A 24,324-nucleotide genomic window follows, 5' to 3' on the forward strand; every position below is an offset into this window, starting at 1 on the left:
AATGGTTTGGTTGCAGGTTGTACTGGAAAATTAAATACTTTGTTTGCTGCAGAAGTCTAATTTCTGTCTTGAAAGGGGAGAGCATCTGTTGTTGGTCCATGTAGGTCAGTAGTCTGCCTTGCTTATAAAGGATGCCTTGTAGAAGGATTTACAGCCAACACAATGATTGGTAGTTTCTCTGTCATCTCATAGTTTCCATTTCTTTAATGAGTCTAGCTCCTCTCTTCTCAGTCTACTTAAGCCACCTGTAGCGGCCATGGCAAGAAGATTTACAGTTCAGTTATGCGTTGGATGGGCAGAACAACAACACTTCACATGAAGTGTTTTAAACCCCCTTATACCATTATTGATACTGCCCTAGTTTTTCTACTGTGACTGAAGACCTCTTTCAGAAAGCACTTTCAGGGTCTATCATTTCCAGTTATTGTTAGAGAAGAATTTAGTTTTTAGGTGCTTTCTTTCTAAGATATGATGGTCACAGTAGAAGGAAGGTGACAAGAAGTAATTTGCTGAAGCCCTTCAGTGGATACCTCTATGGTTATTAAGTGCTGCCCTTGTGAGATGATGCTGAAGACAAAGCTGAATGTATTCAGCTCTGAGTCCTGTATGTCCTGAATGCTGGAATGCTAAGAATATTTTCAAAGTAGAGTTATCAGGGTAGCTAAAGGAGATATGTTTTTTGGGGTTGTTATATTGAATTCAGTGCAAGGTGCTATGCAAAAGAAACGGCATCAGCATTTAAGCGTGCACATGTATATTTAATTGAAGAGTTTTTTTTGAAATGGAAAAATGTGTGTGCTTGAATGTGACTTTTTGCTCAATGTATTGCTTAGATGTGTGTGTGTTCAGTCTAGGCAGACATCAGAACAGAGATTTGATATATTTGCAGTTTCTTGTCCGTGGTTATACTTTGAAAAAAAAAAAAAGTGGAGAAGATAAGGATCCTGAATTGAAAGGCTCTTATGTTAGGGCTCAAATACTTGTGCAGGCACCAATACAGTAGAAGGTGTCAGACCAAACTTGCTTTCAAATCCTGTTTTCTTGCATAACACTGTCTTGCTTCAGTACTGAAACAGAAATTATTCTACCAGTTGCAGTCTTTCATTATGGGAACTTTGACCTTAGCATTATCAGTTGTAGTGGAATGTCTGCATGAGAGAAACCATACAAATGCAGTGAAAAGGCAAAGATCCTTTTGAAATCCATGAAGGCAGTGTTCAAGAATCACTTCAAAGGCAGGAAGAGTACTTGTTCCAAGGAGCAGCTTGGCTTAAGCAATGCAATTTGTTGACCTGTAGCATGCTTTGTTGCATCAGTTCTGCAGATTGCTCTAGCGTGGGATATTGGGAAGTAGGACTTAAATGTTTTTATGCTGAGCTTTTATAATGAGCACTTTATATTACTGTACACACGTTTGAGAGTTGTAATGTAATAATTTTAGAAATTTTATTTATTTTAAATTAGGGGATTTTTTTGCCTTTTTGATGTGTAGGGAACGTTACTTGAGCTCTGTAGCCTCCCCTTTAAGTCAGCTTTTTTGTTCCTGTAACTCCCACACTTGTACCAACTTCCCACCACCAGCACTGAGAACCAGCTGCTTTTGGTGGTTGTTTTATAGACCCTTCAGCAAGTTTTTGGACAGGACAGCCACAAAAATAGTTGGAGCTGTAAAGAGCAGCAGGTGTTGTATCGTAAATATGATAAATAAACTCATTAATATAACATGGGCCTCTTTAAACATGTAGGTTCGTGATCATGAAAGCTTCTCTGACAGCTTTGCTGTTCTGGTTAGGTTGCGGCCTAAGCTAACTCCTGGCCAGCTGATGGCTGTTTGTTCTGGTATCAGCAGCCTTTCTGGCTTATTCCCCTCCCTGCTGTTTATCCTTATTGTCTAACAGGGGGCAAGTGCACCTGCTGTAAACCACTTCGTTCAGCTGTGCATGCAGGTCTCCATGCATGCTCGCAGTGTGGAAGCCCTCCTTCAGACTCGCTTGTTCTAGATCCTCCTTCTTGAACATGGGCCACATCTCCTGTACAATAGTTCAGATGGGATTTTAGCAGGGCCTCCCGTGTACTTCCTGTCCTTGCTGGAATTGCTCCTCTGGATATATCCCAGGATTGCACATGCATTTTTCACAACTGCATCTCGGTGGTGACTGAGGCGTTTTGTGCTAGGATCAGCTGGTACATCCAGGCCCTTCTGCTCCAGGCACTGGTCATCTTCCAGCGTCTGGCTGGGGCTTGCTTGTTTTACATATGGGGTTGTGCTTTGTACATTAATGTGTCTTCATCCCACTTGTATGGCTCCAGCCTTTGAGATTGTGGTGCCTCTTGTATGACAACTCAGTTCACATTTGCGTTGAAATTGCTTCCCAACTTTGTCATCAGCTGCTGTCATTTTTTATTTTTATTTTTACTTTTGTATGTATGCCATCATTTGGTTAAAATGAACCAAAAGACTGATTTTTGGCTTGTGTTTAATGTGTTCGTTAGTAACTTCGATAATGTCTGCAACTTTTTCTTTCCATGGTGTCTGTCACCATCTCTCTTGGGCCTGGTGTCACTGTTCCTCTACTGGTCTCCAATTTTGCTTACTTAATGTACCACCACATGGAAAAGCATGATTCAATGTTTTCTGGAGATCCAGATAGCTGAGAATTACTTGCACTTATTTTTAGTAATCTCCCTTCAGCAAACCTGTTATGTCCTAGTCTCTCTGTAGCTTCATGTTTTTCTCCCTGTAGCCTCATGTTTTTCTCCGTCAGTCTTTGCTGAAATCCTGTGTGCCATTGATGCCACATGCTCATGAGTTCTGTAGTCATTTCTATGCAGAAAGTCAAACTGCATCATAAAAGCACTAATATTAAAGTCTTAAAATGAATCTACACTTTCCACATTTGGAGGGAATGAGATCTCTTGGTTTGAAAATAGCTGAATTTAATTGTGTTGAGCAATTGTGCTTTGGTTTCTTGGACAACTTGCGTGAGAAAGAGTTGCAAAAAGTGGCGTATCTCTTTAAAATGCTTGCCTGGTCATCTCTTTTCCTTGTCTCTAATGACAATGGCAAAAGATGGTGGTACCCTTTGCTCCAAAAACCAACAAATGCATTTTGACAGGAAACTGGCCTTGGGAGCGGTGCCAGCCCAGATGGACTGGCAGACAGCAAAGTCATTAACTGCATACAGACCTAAATCCGAGGTAGCCCGTTAGTTGCTGAATGGCTAACTGGTGTTTGCTAGTGTGCTTTGGTGTCAACGTGATGGCTGCACAAATTTGTCAGAACTAGGTCAGAATTAAGCAGTTTTTGAATGGCTTGGTATCCAGGGTAAATATATACTGTGTGATCCTACATGCCCGGTCTTTATTTCTGCTCCTCCTATACAGCTGTCACAGCACTCTGCTAGTGTCTAAGGGATTGAGTACCGGTTACTTCCAGTGCCAGGTATCTGCTGGGAGTTCTTTCAGAAACCCACCTCTTCCTGTAGACCCTACACCCTGGTTAAAATCAGTAGGAAATGAAGCAAATGGTGTGAGAAGAACATTATTGCTCTTAGGGCTTTAATCTTTGGTAAAGGTAGCGGTGAGTTTGAGAAATGCTTTGTATTCCCTTTTGTGATGCATCTAACTTGCAGGACAGGTGTTTGAAGAACTTTTTTTTTCCTTTATTAATTATTATTTTTGAGAAAATCGGGTTTTCAGTCTAAAAAAGCACCCCCCCCCCCCCCCCCCCCCCCCCCCCCCAAATAAACTCAGGTTTAGCAAACTGATTTGTAGATTTCTGCACAAACCTTGCCGAGCTTGGAAGGCTTGTGAAATTACATAACACACTTTAAACAAGCCACCTCTGGGTAAAGTACATCTCTAATTACTGAGACTAAATTATGTAGAAAGTGAGCTTGTGTCTGAAGTAAATCTTCAGTTCAGTAAATCTAAAATTAAATAATGATTAACTTAATTGCTTCAGGATCATAAAAAAACTGCTCTTAATAAAATATAGGGATTAAGTGTGTGTTTTGAGAGTGGATAATTGCTTCTGCTTCATTTTCAAATAACTTCTATCAAGACAGGGTTTTGTAGGTAAAAGAAATACCTTTTGTTATGCTTATTAGTAAAGCTAGGAAAAGTAGGCTAGTCCTTAAGTATGCGAGCCCCTTCTCCATCCTGAATAGGAGCTGCAATTTCACTACTAAATATAAATTGAGAACATTTGCTTTTAATTTCATAGATATGTGCCAATCAGACCTTCTGAAAGCAATAGTAGTTGTTACCTGTGGAGCAGGGTGTAATATTAGTATATGGGAAGAGGTTTGTTTTTTTGTTTTTGTTTTTTTTTTTTCCCCCAAAGAAAAGAGAAAGATGGGTAATGTTTATAGAGAGCGGTTGAGTTAAAGAATTTGTGACCAGCGTTAGCAGCTCTGTGTTGTTTGCATTGTATTTTGCTTTTAAACAAAGTATTTTCACCGTGATTCATTGAAGAATATCTTTTTTGCTTATAGGCAAATGAGAAAGCAAATCTCTTGAAACATAAGCAGTGGTACTTCCCTGGAGGGAGGAGATGGGAATTCTCCTGTTACTCTGAGAGTTGCCAGGTGCCAGAAGTGGTCCACAGTGGTGGTGGTAAGAAAGAAATCTTCCCCCACATGTCTGTATTTGCATTTTGTCTGTAGCAATAAGATGCTTTTAGGAAAAAAAAAATTAAAAAAAAGAGTGCAAATCCTGTTCTTTTCATAGATCTATATGAATTGCTAGGAGAGGCATCAAACGTCTCCCACTCTTGGTATTTAATTTAGGGATGAAACCTGCGCTTCAGCTTGGTGCTTGCTGTAGTGTTCGCTCACACGCTTTCTGGAATGCTGTATCTGTTGGTAGTAATTGCAGCAAAGACGTAACCACAAATAAACCTCTAGAGGACTCTATAAATGCTAAATTGTCTCCTCCCCCCAAAGTGTAAAAGGGGAACTGTGGCCTTACAGCGCTTTGAAGTGATTCTTACAAACTTCTTAGAAATCTTTTGAATGCTGATTCTAGGGTCATCTTAGACTGGGCAGCCTTTAATCCAAACATTCTTAAATTTTATCTGATAACAACATGTAACAATGTTAAGTTACAGCAACAGAATTCTTATTTTTGACCTTTTTTGCAGTCTGTCATGAATAAAAGGTGACAGCAAAAGTGGAAGGCTGATGAGACCCCACTGACACAGCAATAGGACAGTTTTTCAGGGTAAGATTTTAAAACCCCGGAGTGTCTAGTGTCAGATGTTGACATTTTAATGATGATCTCCGTGATACCCTGCCCTCTTTGTGGGCTATTAATAGCTTTTTTTATAAGAAAGTAATTTACTCCTGGTGATTTTGCACACACATGCAGTGTTGCTTTGGTATTTTATAGTGTTTCAAGGTCTATTATAGGATTAGTCTTCTCCCACAGAACTTTAATCTTTGTGAGATTTTTTTCAAAGCTCAGATTCACAGAGCAATACCTACTGGATCATCCACAGAACTGCGTTCAGGGCGTGTTTTCTGACTCCGTGCAAAGGTATACTCCATTTGAAGTTGTAGTTTTTCCTGCTATGAAAAAATGCTAAAGCATTCATCATAGGTTATATTGGGTGGGCAAATAACCACTTCTGCAAGCCCCTGGTATTCTTGGATCAAAATTTTACATGCACTTTAATTATCACACCTGAATCTGGTTAATATTGACCATCTGCAGCTTTGGTAGGTGAAGGGACACAGATGAACAAAGCCTTGCTACACTGTGGTGGTGACCAGCGACTTTCAAAGCTGGTTCTGCAGAATGCTTTTACTCGTGCTCGTTGCCATCAGTGCAAAAGCAATACCCCAGCAATGCGCGAAAGCCTATTTTTTGTGGATTTGCTGTTTTATAGCTTATTTTTCAATTTATATGGCTCCAATTTTTGCCTTTCTCCTTCTTGTGTGAGGCCTGAAAAAGCCATTGACGCAAGCGTTACTGAGAAGCAAAAATATGCTGGTGGGGGGTCAGGATTGTATGAATTGTGCATGGCTGTTGAATTTTCAAGTTCTGCTTCTGTTTGGAGAAGAGAGAACTTGGGCTTCAGGTAGCCTAGCCCTGCAGGCTGCAAAGCCTGGTGCCTGTGCCCTTTGTGTAGCATATGCCTGGGTCTTTTATCTCTGGTCGATAGAGCCTGCAAGGAGGAATTGTCTGGAAATGAAATGTCCTGAATGAGGTGGATGGCCATGCTGGAAGCTGCATGGGTTGAATAATCCCATGAATAATTCCTTCACCTTCTTGATTGTTTAGATAAATCCAGAGTGGGTCGATAGATATTAATATGGATTAGAGAAATTTTACTGAGAGCTTTTCAGTGTCCCAGTGGACACTTCTTATACAGAACAAATCTCCATTTCATGAAGCAAAGCACAAATGGTACCAGCAGGCACGCACTCAAAGAGGTGAGGGACTGACTTATGGAGGGACTGAATTATGATAGCATTTCTCATAATGGCCCTCTCTTCTTGTTGAGGCTCGTGCATAGGCAGAGGCCCTATGGGTACCATCTGCTGTTTTTGTCCTTACTGTACATCTTCATGGGGAGATTTCTCTTTCTCAGGCTTGCCAGCATGACAATTTTGTAACAATTATTGGAAGAGTCATTTTTAATATAAATTTACTTGGGGGCCACAGGAAAAAAAAAGAAATATTTGCAAAGACAAAGATCCAGCAGGCTACAACAAGAAGCAGCTCACAAAAGCAGTAATGACAATCGCAATTTCAAGAGTTTCTTTTAGTTCAAACAAGGAGAAACATAGAGTACATTGGAAAACTGATTGCATTCTCTGTTTTCATATTTAATTTACCAGCGTAACAGGCAGCTTCGAAGCCTATGAAACAGAGGCCTCTTCACTGGCAGACCGATACTCTAAAACGCTGCTACTAAAGACACGTTCCCTGCTGTTAGTCTGTGGGATGATTTTAAAGCCAAGAGTCTACTTTGCACAACACACAAATGTAACGTTCTCTCCTATCTGTTTTAATAGCACCCTGAGCTGTGATACTGAAAATGAGAAAGGACTAGTGTTCTTTGCTAGTCCAGAAGCACTTGGGAAGTTTTGTTTGTTTGTTTTATATGTGAATTATAGCATGGAGCATTCTCATGCCAGGTGGGAAGTGTGGCTCTGAACTCTTTCAGGATGGGGATAATACTGCTTTGATCTCTTTCGCTTTGGTATATCGACTCTAACTATTGAGCCTCTATATAGCCAAGAGGTAACAGAGGGTGGCTCTCCTTATGATTTTCATTTGGAAGAAGTGTACTGGCTGTGTTTTGTGAAGCACTCAGTCCTCGTGATCTATGAAGAGAGTGGGACTACACCACTCCAAGTTTTGATCCCTAGGAGGCTTAGGGAAAGAGCAGCATTATCAGAAGATGCTGGCTGTGCTTGGGAACAGGACCCAGCACTGTTCAGTCCTGCCATGGTGGTCAAGGACCAGTCCGAGCATGGGAGAATCAGTGGAAATCAAAGGCCCATAAGCTGAGTCTCTAGACCCCAGGCAAGAGAGTTTGGTAACTGCTGCTTCTAGGAGCAGGTGCCTAATTGCAGCTTAAGTTCTAATTTAGGTTCTTAAAACTTTATGAATGTGTTCTGTAGACTGCCTTGCATAAGGCGTAGCTTTAAACAAGTTTGCTGTTAAAGCCCGTTTCATTTAAAATAGCTGCACCACGGAGCTGGATTGTGCAGGGACCAGCTCCCTTTATTCAGCCAACTACTGCTTGCCTAGTAGGGACATTTATTTTGAGAGGTAAAAATAATCCAAACTAAAACACTGTAGAAGCTATAAAGGCATGTACTATTATGTATTTATAACTGCTCTGAAAATGTAAATGTCGCAATGGGAGCAGTTGTTTTCACTTGTTTTTTAAGTTGTGAAGGCCACGTGTTCAGGACCTTTTGGCAGTATTTTCTGATGCAGCAGGGAGTACAGATGGGGGAATATGAATGCTGTTGCAACCAGCATTATTATTATGCCACGTAAGCAAGGTCAGTTCTGTCACAAGGCTCTGTGCCTTTGTCATCTCCTTAAGGGAGTCTCCGTTTCTGCCTTGGTTTTGGTGTTCAAGTTTATTTGGACCCCTATCCTGGTGCACAAGAATGGTTTGGCTAGAGACTGCACAAACATACGCATTTCTGGTTGAAAATGTCTGGCAGATAAAAGGTATCCCTCTCAAAAGAGAACATCCTTTGTATACTGCCAGTGTGACAACAGAAAGGAGGAAGCTGAGGGCAGCGTGAGGAGATAATGTGGCTGCTGTTGTGCTCCACCATGGCGGAGAAGGGGTGTGCAGGTAGGGCAGCAGCTCAGGCTGCTCAGCGGCATTGCCAGGCCTGTCGGACGGTGGTTTTGCAAGTCCCTTCTGGATGGCTGTCAAGGAAGACACTCCTCTACTCTTCTGAGTTTCTGCCATACTCAGCAAGGAATCATCTAGAAACTTTGGATATGTGTCAACGTGGGAGCAGAAGGGCTAACATACAGAAGCAACTTCTGTGATTCCTTTTTCTTCTGTTGCAGATATAGGAATGCTGCTTAGTGTTGTGGTGTGTACCTCAGAAGGAAAACATCTTTGCTGCTAATGACTGCAGGCTAATGTAGCACTAGGATATTTGGTAACACAAACTTACAGCTCAATTGCATGTGCTGCTGTGTTCAGGCTGCTCATCCCTTGGTGCCTGCCAATACCAATTTCTTAGATTTAGTTAGGTTAGCTGTTCCCTAAATCAGTCTACTGAAATGATCCGTTTTCTTTTTTATGAAATAAAAATTCCAATGTTCTAAACAAAAAAAAATATGGTTTAGCTTTTTTTTTTTTTAACAGACTTGGGATCAGTAAGTACTCTAAAAGCAATCACACAAGCAAACCTCAGGGCATGCTAACCCTAAGTAAGAGTTAAGAGTGAGCCTCTTGCAGTGCCTGGAGTAGGACTTGTGAGCAGTCAGTCAAATCAGATGTCTAAATAAGCTCCTAGTTGCCCGCAAGTAATGAAATTAGTTACAGAAAAATACTTACTAATGCAGCAAAGTTTGAATTATTACAGATATTTCCAAAACCTGGCTGCTTACAATAAAGGTAAGAGGAATTTAAATAGAATGAATCAAAGGAAGTAATTCATGTTTAATGGGCTTAAAAGTGAACAGAACTGACTTCAGACTTAAGAAGCAATTATGCATTGCTGAGTAAATAGCATGAAGGTTCTTGTTATGTATCTTGATTGGAGAAATATTAATTCTTTTAAATTAGTTTTAGTGATTAGAGCAGTCTGTTTATTTAAAACGAAGCTAGCATGGTTTGCTAGACTCATTGTCTATAAATGTGTTCTATATTAACACGTCACATTGAACTGCAGGCAGTTTTTAATATCCTTGAATATCTGATTTTTTGGCATATAATTGCAGATGAGCTAAGGGTTATTCTGGCAGATAAAAATGAATCATAAGAGCATAAATGCTGCTTCTCAAACCATTACTCTTCCTGACTGAGGAGCTTTTGAAGAGCAGTGCCAAGCTAGCAGCGATGGCATTCAGAGATCACGGCACATAGGTTGTTCTTGAATGGGAGGCTTTACTACAATAAACACCTCTGTTTACTAATTAGTTTCTAATTTTTCAAATGACAGGGAGCAATTTTTGATTTGGCACTCCCAACTATTCTGAAACGATGCAAGCTCCAAGAGAAACGGGTGCCTGCTTTTATACTACTAATTTCAGCTGATACTTCTTTTGGTGCTTTATAAATGTCCCAGGTAACAGAAAACAATCTCTGCTCCAGTGATGTTGTGCATCTCTGAGAGACGTGGAAGTGATAGTGTGGAAGGTATTGAGATATAGAAATTTCCAAGCACACAGTTGTCCGCCTTGCTCGGGGTTAGGTCATTGAGAAATCTCCCACAGTTGGATTAGTGTCAGTACTATGACACCTGTAGGACTGAGAAGGTACTCACAGCATCAAGATTATTTTTAATGTCCCTTTGTCTAGATCCAGTCTGAGCTAGTTTATGTGACGCGATGATAAAAAGAGCAGAGAGCATCTGTCAAAACTTGAGTGCTTTTGCTGTTGTTTGGGGAGTAGCCCTCATGCAGACTAGCTCTCTGAATTTCACTGGTGCAACAGAGGCATGCGTTTTTAGTGGGCCAGTCATTTCAAGTATCCCTGCAGTCTTCAGTAAAAAGATATTTAGGTCACCTCCCTCTCAAAAACTGCATTAAAGGGCTACTGTTTGGAAGAAGCTAAACAAGCGAAACTGAATCATGAAAATGCTAACCGGTCCTCAATTTCTGATCGCTGTTGGAGTTCAAAGTCTGCAAGTGTTACCATAGAAGGGACCCCTGATCTGAAGAATTCATAATGATTTAACTGTATCCTACAGGAGGTGTATTTATCAATAGGATGCCAAGCTACCAAGAGATGAAAGATCTTAAGGAAGGAGGAGAGCTACAAATGTTTCTTTTCAGGTCTTTCTCTCATATGGGTTTTTAAATAGATGGGCTGTTGGCAGAACAATTTCTGTTGTTTCCCAGTTGAATGGCCAACAACAGTCCAAATTTTAATAGCATACAAACTTTCCACTTCCAAATTAATTTTTTGAATGAGTTGGGATAATGTGTTTATGAAGTGGGTTGGTTCTAATTTAGAAAGATTGTGCCATGTGCAAAAGCCTGTGTTCATGTGCCTGAAGTTCAGCCTTACATTCAAAATGCGACGTTCTAATGGTTTGTTCTTTGTTCTTGTTGGTATGTTTTGGGTTTTTCTATTTTTATTTTTTCATTTACACCAAAAAGATGGTATGCTGTGTGGCTGCTGTCAGTCTTGGTATTCAGGTCAGAAGGGGCTGGTGTGATCTTGTCTGAGAACACAGAACAAAAAACTTTGCCCAGCACATATTTGCTTTTGCTATCAGTCTGCTCGATAGTCTGCCCTATCTTTTTAGAAAGATACCCTGTCTTATGTATATGCAAAACGAGATCTGACCACAGGGATGATTATGAATTCGGACTGATAACGGCATTGTGAAATATTTGTCTGTCAAATCACCTGAAGGAAGCATAGCTGTTGTTTTCTGGCTGGAACACGCTGCTGATGACAGTTGAGGTGATAGGAAAGAGAATAGAAGTTGGATCCTGTACAAGGAAGAAGGGGGGGGAGTGTGGCTTGCTGGCCTTCTCTATTGCTCTTTCATGCATTCTCACCGTTTGGGTTGTAAAAGGCAGACTGTACAAAGTAGCATTGCACTGAACATACTCCTCCACAGAATCAAGCTTGCGTTCTGTACCTCTTGTTATTCCAAGCCACGTTTTTCACCTATTATTCTTTCTTGACTGTAAATAATGGGGTTTTATCTGAAGCTGCCTAAGTGACAATTGTTCACCCAGTAGAACACTACCGCTTCTGGTTTTAGTGTTTTTAGTTTTTTTTCCCATGCCTCTCTTGTTACTGAGATCTTCCAAAGCCAAATACTTCAGAAGAAAGGCTTTCATCTTCTATCCTTCTCCTGCATGGTCCACACCTCCCTCCCAGACTGAACCGCTGCAAATTTTCTGGTGGAAGCTTACACTTCCTATAAAGAAAGGTCTAGAGGAGGTATCCTTGTGCACGTAACAAATGTCAGCCTAGTGACAATAGGCTAGTTAGTCTTTTGTGTTTGTCACAGATCCATTAAGAAACTTGTGGATGGTAAGCTACAAATGCATGGTGTGTGTTCTGCTCTCGAGCTGTCTTTGAGAGCAGCAATTCTCCATTGCTGGTGAGTCGTGAACAGTTAGAAGTTTGGTGGTACATTTCACAGAATGACAGCATAGCAGAGGTGGGAAGGGACCTCTGGGGGTCACTGGGTCCAACCCCCTGCTCAAGCAGGCTGCCCAGGACCATGTCCAGGTGGCTTTTGAAGATCTTGAAGGATGGAGACTCCCCAACTCTTTGGGCACCCCATTTGCAGGGTGCAATTCTGCAAATGCTTTTCTGTGGAATTTCTTTGTTTAGTACAGGAGAGCATGAGCAGGGGAAAATTTTCCTGTTTCTCTTGTTTTTTTTTTTTAAGCTGTGGTTTGTACAGCATGTGGATAGCTCTGTTGTCACGTGGGGCCTTCTCTTTATTGCATTTTTGAATTATTTGGTGATTTATTGAAGCATCTCCATCCTGGAGGGGTGAGGTAGTGGTAGCAAACACTGAAGAAGTGTGAAGCATAAGAGAAGCCAATGTGCTTAGTGTCACATGTCCTGGTCCCCTCTCAGGAACGGGTAAGATGGAGGCGGTCAGGTTGACTCCAGGAGCCTGAGAGCCTTCCTGCTCCTGCATGGTTCACGCGTGGCACCAGTCAGGCGGCCACAGGGCCGTTGCAGAAGAGTGTTACTGTGGCTGCAGTGATAAATCACATTGCTCCTGTTTTGCAGGCAGTAGTGTTTCGTACCTAAAATTTAAAGCAGCTCAGCGTTTCTTGAAAGACAGACTTCCAGTTTCTTCCCTATTAGTATGCACTACATCAAAGAAAAGCTTTGAACTCAAGTAGGGGCTCGTAGGCACGCATGCAGTGTTTGCTGAGACTTCATTTAGCAGCAGTCAGAAGCTTCTCCTTGTTCAGCCACAGCATATTTGCATGTTGACAGGTATCTCCTGGTTGGCTCTTTTTTTTTTTTGAGGTTGATTTTTGCATAATTTTCTATCCAGAAAGTGAAGTGTATCATCCCTCTTTTAATGCTTAAATCTTGGATGATTGTGGATTGGATTTTTTTTGTTTATCCCTTATTTTGCATCCCTGGTTTAACAGGGAAGGAAACTGCCAGAAAGCATTTTCTAGATTCACCCAAGCTATGTAGAAGATGTAGACTCAAATTTATAGACACCCGCCTCTATCCCCATATTCCTCTTCCTATTTTTATTTATTTATTCATTTATTTCAAGCCACCAGCCGTTCTCTGTGGCTGAAAGTGGGCCTTTGGATGGGTCCCTGGATTTTACAGCTTCTTGCATAGATGCATGTACGCTCACGAAATTTCTATTGTAGTTTATTTTTATCTGAATACAAAGAATGAATTCCCACCTGCTTTGAAAATTTAACCACTCTGAGCAGAGGGGAGCATTTTGTGTAGTCTTAAAAATGAGTAGACACTACTGAGGTTTTTCTTAATCATTGGCATCTTAATAATTAAGATTGGCAACATAGTTTAATTATATAACATTGATTATTTCACACAATACAAGAGGCCTATTACTCAGAAATCATTTTGTACTAATAGCACTTCTGTTAGATAACTCCTTTCTGTTTGTTATGTAAGGGCTGGTATTATAGAATCACTGTTTGAATACCAGCACTATAATTTTAGAATTGTTTTGATAAATGAAATACCAAATAAAACTTGTTTCAGATATAGACAATTATTGCAACTTCCTAATTAATTTTTTTTAAATGAGGCCTCTTGATAATTGCTACTCTTGTTTTGGTTTTTATTTACAAAATCATAAGGCTGTCCTGTGCCCAGCCATGTTCCATTATATGCAATTTTTATAATGAATATTGTGCTCTGGAAAAGTACTGATCAGCAGTCCTGCAAACTGGTGATTCAGCTTCACCTACAGAAACATTGCAAGGACCAGGTTACAGATTGTGCATGTCTGTAAACCCGCTATCTCTGAACTACACCTGTGTTTGTCCCTTAGGTTCTTGTTATAATACATAACTTTGTATTTATAACTGAGAACAGAAACAGTGTGACCAGTCTCAGGCTGGGAAAGATGATCCATAGAAACTTCTTTGGAGCGCACAAATACTATTCCCAAGCAAGAAATCTGGTTGCAAGCTGCCTCCTCAGCTAACACGGGTGTGAATAACAGTGAGGCTTCTGCCTGTGTAATCACTTCACAAATGTGCTTGAGCTACAGGTGAGGTTGGAAAAGTGTTTGAAATATGCCTGGACTTTGCACAGGACACGATGGGGTAGGAAGACCTATTGAATTTGTGCAGAGAAAGCAACTGATGTTTTCCTTAGTCGTGAATGCTGGGTTGTTTCTGTCCCAGTTGAGAAGTTGTTTTTGTGAAGGACCAGGTTCATGGGACCTTTCTCACTGCACTTTCTAGCATATGGCATGCTTATCTTGTGCTTGCTTTTAAACTCAGAGGCAGCTTCTTATGCTCCTTTCTTTTTTCCACCCAGCTCTGCTGAGCTTCACGCCAGATTAAATCTCCTATTGGGCTGTGATTTTTAAATTCACAGCCTCTAGTTTCCTTTTTGGCCGTGTTTCTAAATAGTTGCGAGCATTGTGTGTTTCTCTGATTGCCAGACTTCCTGTTTATTTTCTCTGGTACAATTTTGTACCGTCTCTTCCTACTTTACTAAAACCTCTGTGGCTGCGCGTGCCGGGCAGCCACGGGTTTCAGGGGAGACAGAAGTACCCCACAACTCGCTGTATGGCTGCTGCCCAGGTTTGGTCAGCAAATGGAAGCGTTGGGTCTGCAATGCCACTTCAGTTTTTCTTTGGTATTTTAGCTAGATTTTGCTCGGGTTTGTTTTCTTCTTGCTCTTTTTGGAGGCCTGGCCCTTCTCACATGAGGATCAGCTATGCCAGCTGAAGGGCCTGTCCCCACACTGAGGGCTGTGGTGTATCTGCGGGTGAGCAGCAGCCACGCTCTTCCACCATCTACCTGTTTTGTCCCAGTGTGGCAGTGGCCTCAGGTCTCTGTTGGGATCGCGGTGCGGAATGGCCCAGCAGGACCTGGACCTCCGGTAGGCTTCTTGCTGCTTTCTTTCCCTGGATCCCCTGTCACCACCTTGTTAACCAGCCCACAGGAGCCGGCCTGCTGCAGCTCAGGCCTCCCCAAAGCCCTGAATCTGGAGTAGAAGAGAGAGAAAATACCGTCGCCTGTAGCGTGGTAGAGCTCTCCTCCAAGACCTGCAGAGGAAGGGTAAGGGCAGCGCAGTCCCAATTTCCCCTCCACAGAAAGCACCCTCCAGCCTGCTCCCCAGCTGGCTGCAAAGCCCCTTTCTTTATTCACGTTGTTAAAAGACCTCCTTTCTTCATACTGCTGAGGCACATAGTTCTCCAGCCTTAGGAGGACTGTGCTCTGGAGGCAGACCAAACCCTTTCTTTGCAGCCATGCTCCCCCAGATCTCATATTGGCTCCTCAGAGAGGAGAGGTGGGCTTCTCTTTCTTACTGTCTAGGGTTGTCCTTTCTCAGGTCTTAAGAAAAACAAACAAACAAAAACAACCACCACCATAAAACGTGTCAAGCAGCAGTACTGGGCATACGTACCTCACCACGCAAGTGAATCCAGTTGATTGTAGCCTGGTAATTTGCTGTAAGAAGATTATTGGATTAGAGCACAAGCCTGGTTTGTCAGCACCACCGCCTGACAGTAATATTTATTGAGAAGTATTACCTATTTTAAATGTTAGTCCACTTATGCCCCCATCGCGCCTTCATTCCTTGAGGTGAGAGGGGCTTTTTTAGTGCAGTGTTTCACGAAGCCACGTAAAGAAGAGGACACCTAACTTTTTTTCCTCCTGTTGCTGAGCCGGCAGTTTTAGTAGCTGCAGCGCTTCCAGATTTACCTCGATGTGCTTTTGTCATCATAATCCCTCCTCCATGTCAAGACTAATTTGCTTTCCTAGCAAGGACTCACGTCGCCCATTTTTGCCCCTCCATTTTTCCTCCTCCTTTTTTGGTTTTATTAATCAATAACGGACTGGGAAGATGTTGGTAGGCCAGTCGGGTGCATGCTTGCTAGCTGGAATCTGTGCTACGCTCATTGCGCTGGCTTTAGCCTATTACTTGTACTGGTAAGTTGGATTTTGTGCTGTGTCTATGGCAGTGCCGCTGCCTTTAAAATGCTTTCCTGGGTGGGATAAAGGGTGGTGGTCCTTTTGCAATGCTCTCAGAGGCTTGATGCACTTACTAACGTGCCGGCAGCTGTAGATAGCATCCCTCGTTCCTCCCTTACCCATGCAAGTGCCCTCTTAGGTCTCATTGGATTCAGTTTCGCTGCTGTTGTTTGAGGTTTCTGTGTATTTTTATTCGGCTGAGAGTATGAGGGCTATACGTGCTGTAGCAGGCATTTGAGAAGACTGCAATTGTCTTTCCTGTTCATTGTGAGAGCCTTCTTAAATTTTCATCTCATTTTCATGCTCTTGGTTACTATTTGTGTGGTTGTCTATCTTGGCACTGAACTAGGAAATCAGGCTGTGACAGGCTCACAGTTGGGGTGTGTGTCCCTGTCACGTTATTTGTGTGACACCCGTGTCTTCAGCACTTCACGAGAAATCTCAGGCAGGTGTGAACAGAGGACTACCGTAGGGTTTTTTTCCCCCCACCAGGAGCTCAGGAGGTTGCTTTGCCCTGGGGGCCAGAGCAGGTGGGGGCATGGAGATGCCGGGACAGAGGCCGGGCGTTCCTGGCTTTTCCTGCATGTTGGCGGAGCCCTCAGCAAGGTGTCTGCGTGGGCTCTGGGAGAGGTAAGGGCAGCACAGGGCTGCCCGACATTTCTGGGCTGGCATCATTTCTCCATGTGCCCAAGACTTGCAGCCAAAAGAAATCTCAGAACTTCGCAGAGCTGCGTCTGGAGTAAATAGCAACTTTTCGAAACCTGAGTGCAATCTGTTGACAAGTTTTAGTCGAAAAATTACATGTCGCTTCAGCTGTAAAAGAAAAAGCCTGCTGGAGCCGTAATTAATATGGCTATGATTGGAGAGCTTTCCGAGGGATGTGATTTTGGAGAGGACAAGTCCCCAGAGTAACGTGTGGGTTCTTTTGTTTGTTTGTTTTATAAAGCAATGAGGAAACAAATAAATTAAAATCTGTGGGGTGATCTTCTCGCCTTTTTGTTTTTGCCAAGTATTTCCTCCAGGCGATTATGCTTGTGCTGTTTACAAGCCTACAATCCTCTGTGTGTGTACGCACGCACTTCTAATATTGATGAGTTTGTTTATGTTTCAGCTTTACAGTGAATTTCTGCAGACATGTAAGCTTTCAGCTGTACAGCGTAGCAGCACAAATTAAAATGTGCATCATTACTATCCTCTTAAGTCTTCAAAATGTTCAAGAAAACAGGACCTATACAAGCGACATAACATTTTTAACGTTAAAAAACAGGAAATGCAGAGCTTAAATATGTTAACAGCTGTACTGCTAAATGTTTGTGGGTTTCGTAGTTTTTTAATCAAAGAAGGTACGTGTGGTAGGTGTATATGTGAAGAAAGTGTAGTTTAATTCTGCAAGTTTTGACTCACTGTTAGATTGTATGTATGATAACAGTTATGCTTTTGTAATGATACAAATGTAAACTTGTGTGCATGATGTACGTGGGTATAGCATGTACATCTGTCCTGTAAATTTTTTCCCTGTGTTGTCCACTCAAATTCTTGACTTGAATCCAGGTCAGATCTGCTTTGCGGGACAGATTACAGTTCTGCACGCTGCGGGAATTAACTGGTATTAGATCAGATCTTCTTCAGCAGCCTCAAGGTTCAGGAGAAAATTAATGACATCATCTATTTATTTGTGAAAAAGAAGCTCATTCAAACCCTTCTGATTAGATGTGGATGAAGCCTAACAAGAATTCCTCAGTGCTTTCTTGGCTTTGTTGGTTTTAGTTTTTTTAACTCTTTGTTTTGCTGCTGCTTTATTGTTGCTTACCAACACTGACTTTGGTAAATATTTTAAATAATTATTTTTTTAACATGTCTGCTCTGTAGGAAGTAAATAGAAAGGCTTAGTAACTAGAAAGACTTTTATTTTAAATATATTTTTTTAGTTAGTTGGTCTGCTGCAATTCTTCTACAGTACCCTCAGACAGAGCTGGGGTGATTAAGATCAGAGATCACCAGTTCAGCAGGGAATCAACTTTGCATATTGAGAGATTAACCTGGTTTTTCTGTAATTCCATTTCTTTCTTTCAGAAAATTCTTTTGCTTCTCCTGGGTTGGAGCAGCCTTATTAACTTGCTGGATAGGAGGCATTTTGGTCACCTTCTGGGCTAAATGTAGTTCAAACTCTCAAAGATTTCATCTGAGGAAGCAAAGGGTCTTTGGTACTCTGGGATTTAGTTGGCAGCGTGCAGGCACCTGGGGCTGGTTCCCTTGCTGTGAACCTGATGCAAGAACACTGCCAACCTCAGCAACAACTCAGGAAATCCAGCCAGCGTGCTCTTCCAGAACAGAAAAATAATAGTAATAATAATGAAAAAAAGCATTGTTCAGATACGTGAAGGCTCAGGTAGCTGTAATAGATATGCAAGGGACTGTAACAGTTACGACTGCATGTGATTTCAGGAGACTGTATGTAAAATAGTCCAGAGACCTCACAAGCATCTTCACACTTACACTTCCACACACAGGCTCATTCTGGTATTGCTATGAACACCTCAAAATATACTGAGCAATCCATTGTATATACAGGTTGTAGTACGAAACTGAAGTCAACAGAAATTATTACAAGAACGTGAGACTGCAGATTTTCTTTTGCAAGGCATTACTGCCACCGGGAATTTGTTTGGTTAAAGTCACCTCACAACATGAGACCCTAAAAGAATTTTCTTTCCTCACTAATCAACAGATTGCTTAGTGCATAAATAATGGATTTATCGTTCTATATGTGCTTGTAATCACTTAATATATAGGATAAACTTATAATCCTCTGCTCTATTTTTTGCTTTTTTTTGTTCTGTTTTTTCTTTTTTTTGAGCCATTCCAAGCTAACATTTGGCCAGCAAAGGAACCTGAAATACTAATATGTTTTTAGTTAGATTGCTTGGTATACTTCTTATTAGAACTTAAGGTAATTTAACTTGATGATTTGACCATGTTCCTGGCCCTGCCTTGTAACTTCAGTCCTGTGTTGAAATGCCTGGACTTGCCATGAATGTAGCTGCTTAATGGTTAGATTTGATGAATCTATTTTTCAGAATTAAGAGCAGAATAATTCAGATCAGAGTTTTGGCTACTGTTATACTGATGTCTTGTGTACTGCAGTACTTGAGCATTTTTTGAGAAAGATTGAGAAAGGGGGAGGCCTATGCTATAATTGCATGTATATTCAAGGAGTTTTAATGAGATGCCTAATTGGCCATTTGTTTTATTTGCTTTATTGATCATAACTGTGGCTTGCTCTCCTGATTTCAGGTATTTGAAACAATAGTTTAGCATGTGATCTCTCATGTCATCTATCTTCAGCTTCACTTAGATTTTATTAGCATTTGCCATCACTGTGTGCTTGGAGTGAATATTTGCATTGTACAATGAATGTTTTAGTTGCCATCAATCTGGTATTTTAGGTGGAATAACCTGGAGATTTCTACTTTGTATGAGTTAGAGGAATGATTTACACACCAAGGGGCCAGGCACTTCCTGTGTCTGTACAGAGCCTGTTGAAGCTGAGGACTTGGGGAATTACTGCAGTGTAAATGCTACGCTAATCAAATATGAACTTAAAGTTCTCCTCCTGTCAGTTTGGTATTTGATTTGTGTTTTTTTCGGAAGAGGATAGCACAGGGGAAGTCTGTATACTGGCTGCCTATTAAAATATTGTTTTAAAGAAATATTCACTTCTGGGGAAAATAAGTAGGCAAAAAGGAATAGCCAGATCTTCTGTTACTGTTTTCATACCACTTCCCAAACTCTTATGGGAGCAGCACAGCTGATGGAAGAGCCCTGCTCCCTGATGAGCCCCCATCTTTCCTGCGTGGTTGAAGGGGGGAGAGTGCCCTTTTCAGAGAGGCGGGCCTTCGGGGGGAAAATTTAAAAAGCAGATGCCTCATCCATACTAAGCACGTTCGCATATCTAAACACTGGTCTACCTCACCAGCTCTTAAAAAGACTTGAAAATGCAAAGAGGGTTGGTGCCGTGCAAGTCAAGGCCTTCAGCACTTGGGCCTGCTCTGCCCTCCCAGCGGGACGGTGGGTGAAACACGCGGTGTCCCCAGGCCTCTCTGTCCTTGCTCTGTGCCTGGTGGCAGAGCAAAGAGCTTAAGCTCTAAGCAGGCACAGCTTACGGTGCTTGTGAAGCCGATGACGTTTCTGGGGTTGAGAAGCTGGCAATTTTCTCAAAACAAAACGGTGGGGGAGAGAAGAAGCATGCTTTGGTTGACAAGTTCACTGTAGAGAACGGTGGTGAGATAGGATAGTTCTGTCGGAAGGGACCTACAAAAGTCATCGAGTCCGACTGCCTGACCACTTCAGGGCTACCCAAAAGTTAAAGCACGTTACTGAGGGCATTGTCCAAATGTTTCTTGAACACTGACAGGCACGGGGCATCAACCACCTCTCTAGGAAGCCTGTTCCAGTGTTTGGCCACCCTCACAGTAAAGACATCTTTCCTAATGTCCACTTGGACCCCCCCCAGCCCAGCTTTGTGCCATTCCCTTGCGTCCTGTCATCGGTGACCAGGGAACAGAGGCCAGTGCCTCCCTCTCCATTTCCCCTCCTCAGGAGGTTGCAGAGAGAAACAAGGTCACCCCTTGGCCTCCTCTTTTCCAGGCTAGACGTCCCAAGTGTCCTCAGCCTCTCCTCACAGGACATTCCTTCTGGCCTCTTGGCCAGCTTCATTGCCCTCCTCTGGATGCTTTCAAGGACCTTTTTATTTTGTGGAGCCCAGAACTGCACACAATATTCAAGGTGAGGCTACACCAATGCTAAATGGAGAGGGAGAATTGCCTCCTTTGGCTGGCTAGCTGTGCTGTGGTAAATGCACCCCCAAATGTTGTTTGCCCTCCTGGGTAAATGGTCTGCACCATCTTTAAGGGAGGCAGAGGAAGAACAGATCTGAGCACAGTACAGAAGCTCATTTTTTTGGGTGCATCTGTAGAGATTGTTGCACTTTGTGTGTTGTGATAAAACATAACATCTATTATTGGTGGATAATGTGTCCCTTACCTATGGGCTGCTGTGATTTAAATATCACCACACCGGTATAAAACCCCTATAAATTCTGCTGCTATATTTAGGCAGCTTAAACTAAAGTACTGAGAAGATAGGTGTCCTTCATTGACTCAGTAACTGTCTATGAGATGAGTGCCTACAGATTAGACTGCCAGTGTCTTCCTAACACAGGCGCAGCACCAAACTGTGCTCTTTTAAGAGTGCAGAGTATTCAAATTGTGAGTTATGGAGAAGTTGAAGCTTTGAGCAGTATTCTGAATGTGGATTTCAGGGGGTTATTTCTGTGCTGTTGCTGCTGTTCATGGATCTGCAAACATGGAAATCTTAAATATCTAAAAACTCATTACCCAAAGGAGTTTGTGACTACGCCCGTGTGCATAAACTGTGAGTTCATCCAGGCTGACAGCATTGCTCTGTATTTAAATCTGGTGGTTTGAAGGGGTTGAGCTTGGCAGATTTTCAGCCTGCTTCGCTATGGCAATAAAACTTACACTGTTGGGCTGTTCTAAAACATTTCTCTAAGTCCATCCCCTCAGTCATATGTTCTGAACTCACAGAGCTTTCCAACCACACTTGGCTGGTAGGTGGAGGAGGGATAGAGGGTCTTCAGAATATTTGGATTCCCACAAGCTTTGTGGAGGTAGCCAAAGAAAGGAGAAAGGTGCCGTTAAGATCCTTGCCTTAGGGAAATGTTGAGACATAAATTTGGGTGTTCTCTGATATCATGCATCTACAGAGATGTGAGCTTGTAAAAGTCAGTCAACACAAAACTGCAAATTTGTAGGTAACCAGCCTTTTGGAACCACTTACTAAATTCCTTTCTTCGGCAGGCTGCTTTGTAATGATTAATGGCCAACTCCTCCAGCTCTTCTGTGCAACCAGAGCAGTTGTTATGCATGAGCAAAACGGCGATCCCGATGTATTTGTTGGAGTTGTAACAAAGGGAAAAGACGAGAAATTAAAGTCTGGAGAAAAGACTGGAAGAGTGGCTGTCAACACTGCACAGCCTGTTTTTACTCTTGAACACAAAACAAGTTGACCTGAGGGACTTTGCTGATTGTGCCTATTGCAGTGGCTGCTCCACCATGGACCTTTTTGGAAGATACGACAAGAGAAACCAGCTTCTTAATGCTGTTGAAGAACTTAATGAAAGAAATGCCCTAAGTAATATTTAACGTGCATCTATCTTGAGAAGAAAAATGGGTGGAGTTGCTTTAAATCAAAATTCAGGTTCACAGAGCTGGTAGAGGGGAAAAAAAAAAAATCTGTGGCTGAGTTACCTGATAGGGTATGTGTATACTGCAACTGGGAAGTGATTAGTTTTAAAGGAGGGGTGAACTGCTTGTAAGAGTAGCCATGGCAACATAAAGCTCACTGCAGGCTGCAAAAACCACCTGGGAAGTGGAGTGAAAGCAGGCAGCTTGGATTTAATTATTATTACTCAAAATGCATTGCCTGCCTTCCTGATGAATGCCCTTGATGACATTTTAGGGAGGGAGGGAAGGGGTCTCAGAGTGGTCTCCCATGGTCAAATATGAGGTCTCAACACCTTTTTTCCTAGTGGGACGTAATCGAAGGCCCAGAGTTTTACAAGCATTCATTAAAAAAATAGTAATGATGAAAAAGTAGAAGGACATATAGATGGAACACATAGGTGAGACCTCCAGAGTGTGCCTTTTGAGTTTGGGGAGGCTTTCAGCAAGGCTTATTTCGCAAATAGGTTGGATTGTTCAGGACTCTGTCCAGCTGGGTTTTGAAAACATCCAGGGCTGGGATTTCCTCAGCATCCCTGGGCATTTTGTTCTGTGCTATACCACAGTATGTACATTGTTAATGCAGTTAGCAGTAGTACAAATTGGTGTCGTCTTTTGCCATCTGAAAAGAGAGAAGGGAGGCAAGGAGTGGACTTTGCTGCTTGTTCCTTTCAGAAGAAGTTCTGGGCAGGTGAAGGGCTGGCGGTGGTGGTGAGTCTGACCCCTGACCATTGCGTTTGGGCTCTTTTAGTGTGGCGCTTGTGAGATATGCCTGGGGGATGTGTGCCTGGCTGGACACAGGCCCCTGGTGCTGCAGGACGTGTGCCATGGCAGGCGTGGCTCCTGGCAGCCAGGTTGGTGCTGCCTGCCTTGGCATTGGATGTGCCTGGGTGCAGGCACCCAGAGGGTGACCGACCAGGTGGGAGAGGATTGTAACGTTCAAGGTGGTGCCATACTAAGGCCAGTAACCATACCCAGAGTTTGAGGAGCTGATGGGCCTTCTCATGAGTCAGCATCCAAAAGCGAGCAATAGGGAGGTATTCTGGAGGCTGCTTCTTGGGAGAGGCCGGTTCAAAATGCAAACCAAGCGTCTGAAGTTTGGTGGTCTTGAAACTGAAGAAAATCTGGAAGCAGCCCATGGGTTTTGGCTGTTGGCAGCCTTTATGTCTAGAAAGGGAAGAACCGTATCTCGTGCTCGCATCCAGTTCGGCCTTGTCTTTATGAAGACCCACCCTCATCCTGCAGTAGGAATCTGCCAGGCAAAAAGATGTGGTCAACAGCTGGGATCTCTCTCCTTCTCCCACTTGTCCCATGGTCTGGAATACATGCTCATCAGTAGCTGTTCTGAGGTAATTTACGCCGCGTCAGCATCATGCATGTATTCTGGTCGCTTTTTTACAGTCCAGTTTATGTATAAAGCTAGAAGCTGAAAGCCAATTTTTGGGATGTGTAGCAAAGGTCATAAAGTGCTCACAGGAGCTGTCACACAGGGAAAAATTGAGGAGACAAATTAGCCGTATATATGGGAGTAGGTAAGAAGACGACAATGCCATCAGAGTATAGATATCAAGAGTCCATTGACAATGAGGAGAGGAAGAAGCTATGAGAGAGAACTAAATAGAAATGATAGCTTGAAAAGAAGTGTCAAGAAAAAAATGTTCTTAAAATACAATAGCTCTTGTTGAAAACTTTTTTAGGAGAAAACACAACTGAGGGAAGTGGCTTGTAGTGACAGAAGATTGATGGGAAACTTGAGTTCTTGGGAAATTACTTTAAAAATAAAACTCACAAACCATTAGGATACTATTTTGTATCTTGTGTTCAGGAATAGCGTCAAATGCACTTCACTAAATAGACTTTCTACTTAGTGCATATTGCTATGACAAGGGGAGAATTAAAAACGAAACCTTTCTTGTTCTCAAGAGATCAATAATAGAGGCTGCGCTGCTGAAAATAGAAGTTTACGTGGTGAGGAGATGAGATAAGTCAGGGATATTTTAGGTTTACTATCCTCTTGATGTGTCTGAGAAATTTTTGGATTGACCAGTGATTGCTTTGCTAGCCTACTGGGAACAAGTCTAGTCGGAGGAAGCCGATGCATGGGCAGAGCGAAGGAGCTGCAGCAACATGAAATGTGCAGGCGGGTGGATGCGGCTTCCTTCCTGTGCCC

At 42.3% G+C, this 24,324-nt stretch overlaps 1 protein-coding gene across 3 annotated transcripts in view; it reads left to right on the forward strand.

Moving 5' to 3' along the window:
• The window catches only part of AGPAT3 (1-acylglycerol-3-phosphate O-acyltransferase 3), a 94,585-nt gene that overhangs the window by 36,235 nt on the left and 34,026 nt on the right, over positions 1-24,324 (forward strand). Inside the window, exons 2-3 of one of the 3 annotated variants that reach the window (XM_035546005.2) lie at positions 4,497-4,617; positions 5,144-5,223. The exons of 1 other annotated variant lie outside the window; for it this stretch is intronic. The gene's annotated coding sequence lies outside the window, so the exon portion shown is untranslated. The remainder of the gene's footprint in view (positions 1-4,496; positions 4,618-5,143; positions 5,224-24,324) is intronic. One more of the 3 variants, XM_035546002.2, reaches the window with a different exon arrangement.

This window comes from Cygnus atratus, chromosome 1, assembly GCF_013377495.2.
Source record: "Cygnus atratus isolate AKBS03 ecotype Queensland, Australia chromosome 1, CAtr_DNAZoo_HiC_assembly, whole genome shotgun sequence".
In the NCBI taxonomy this organism is placed as follows: domain Eukaryota; kingdom Metazoa; phylum Chordata; class Aves; order Anseriformes; family Anatidae; genus Cygnus; species Cygnus atratus.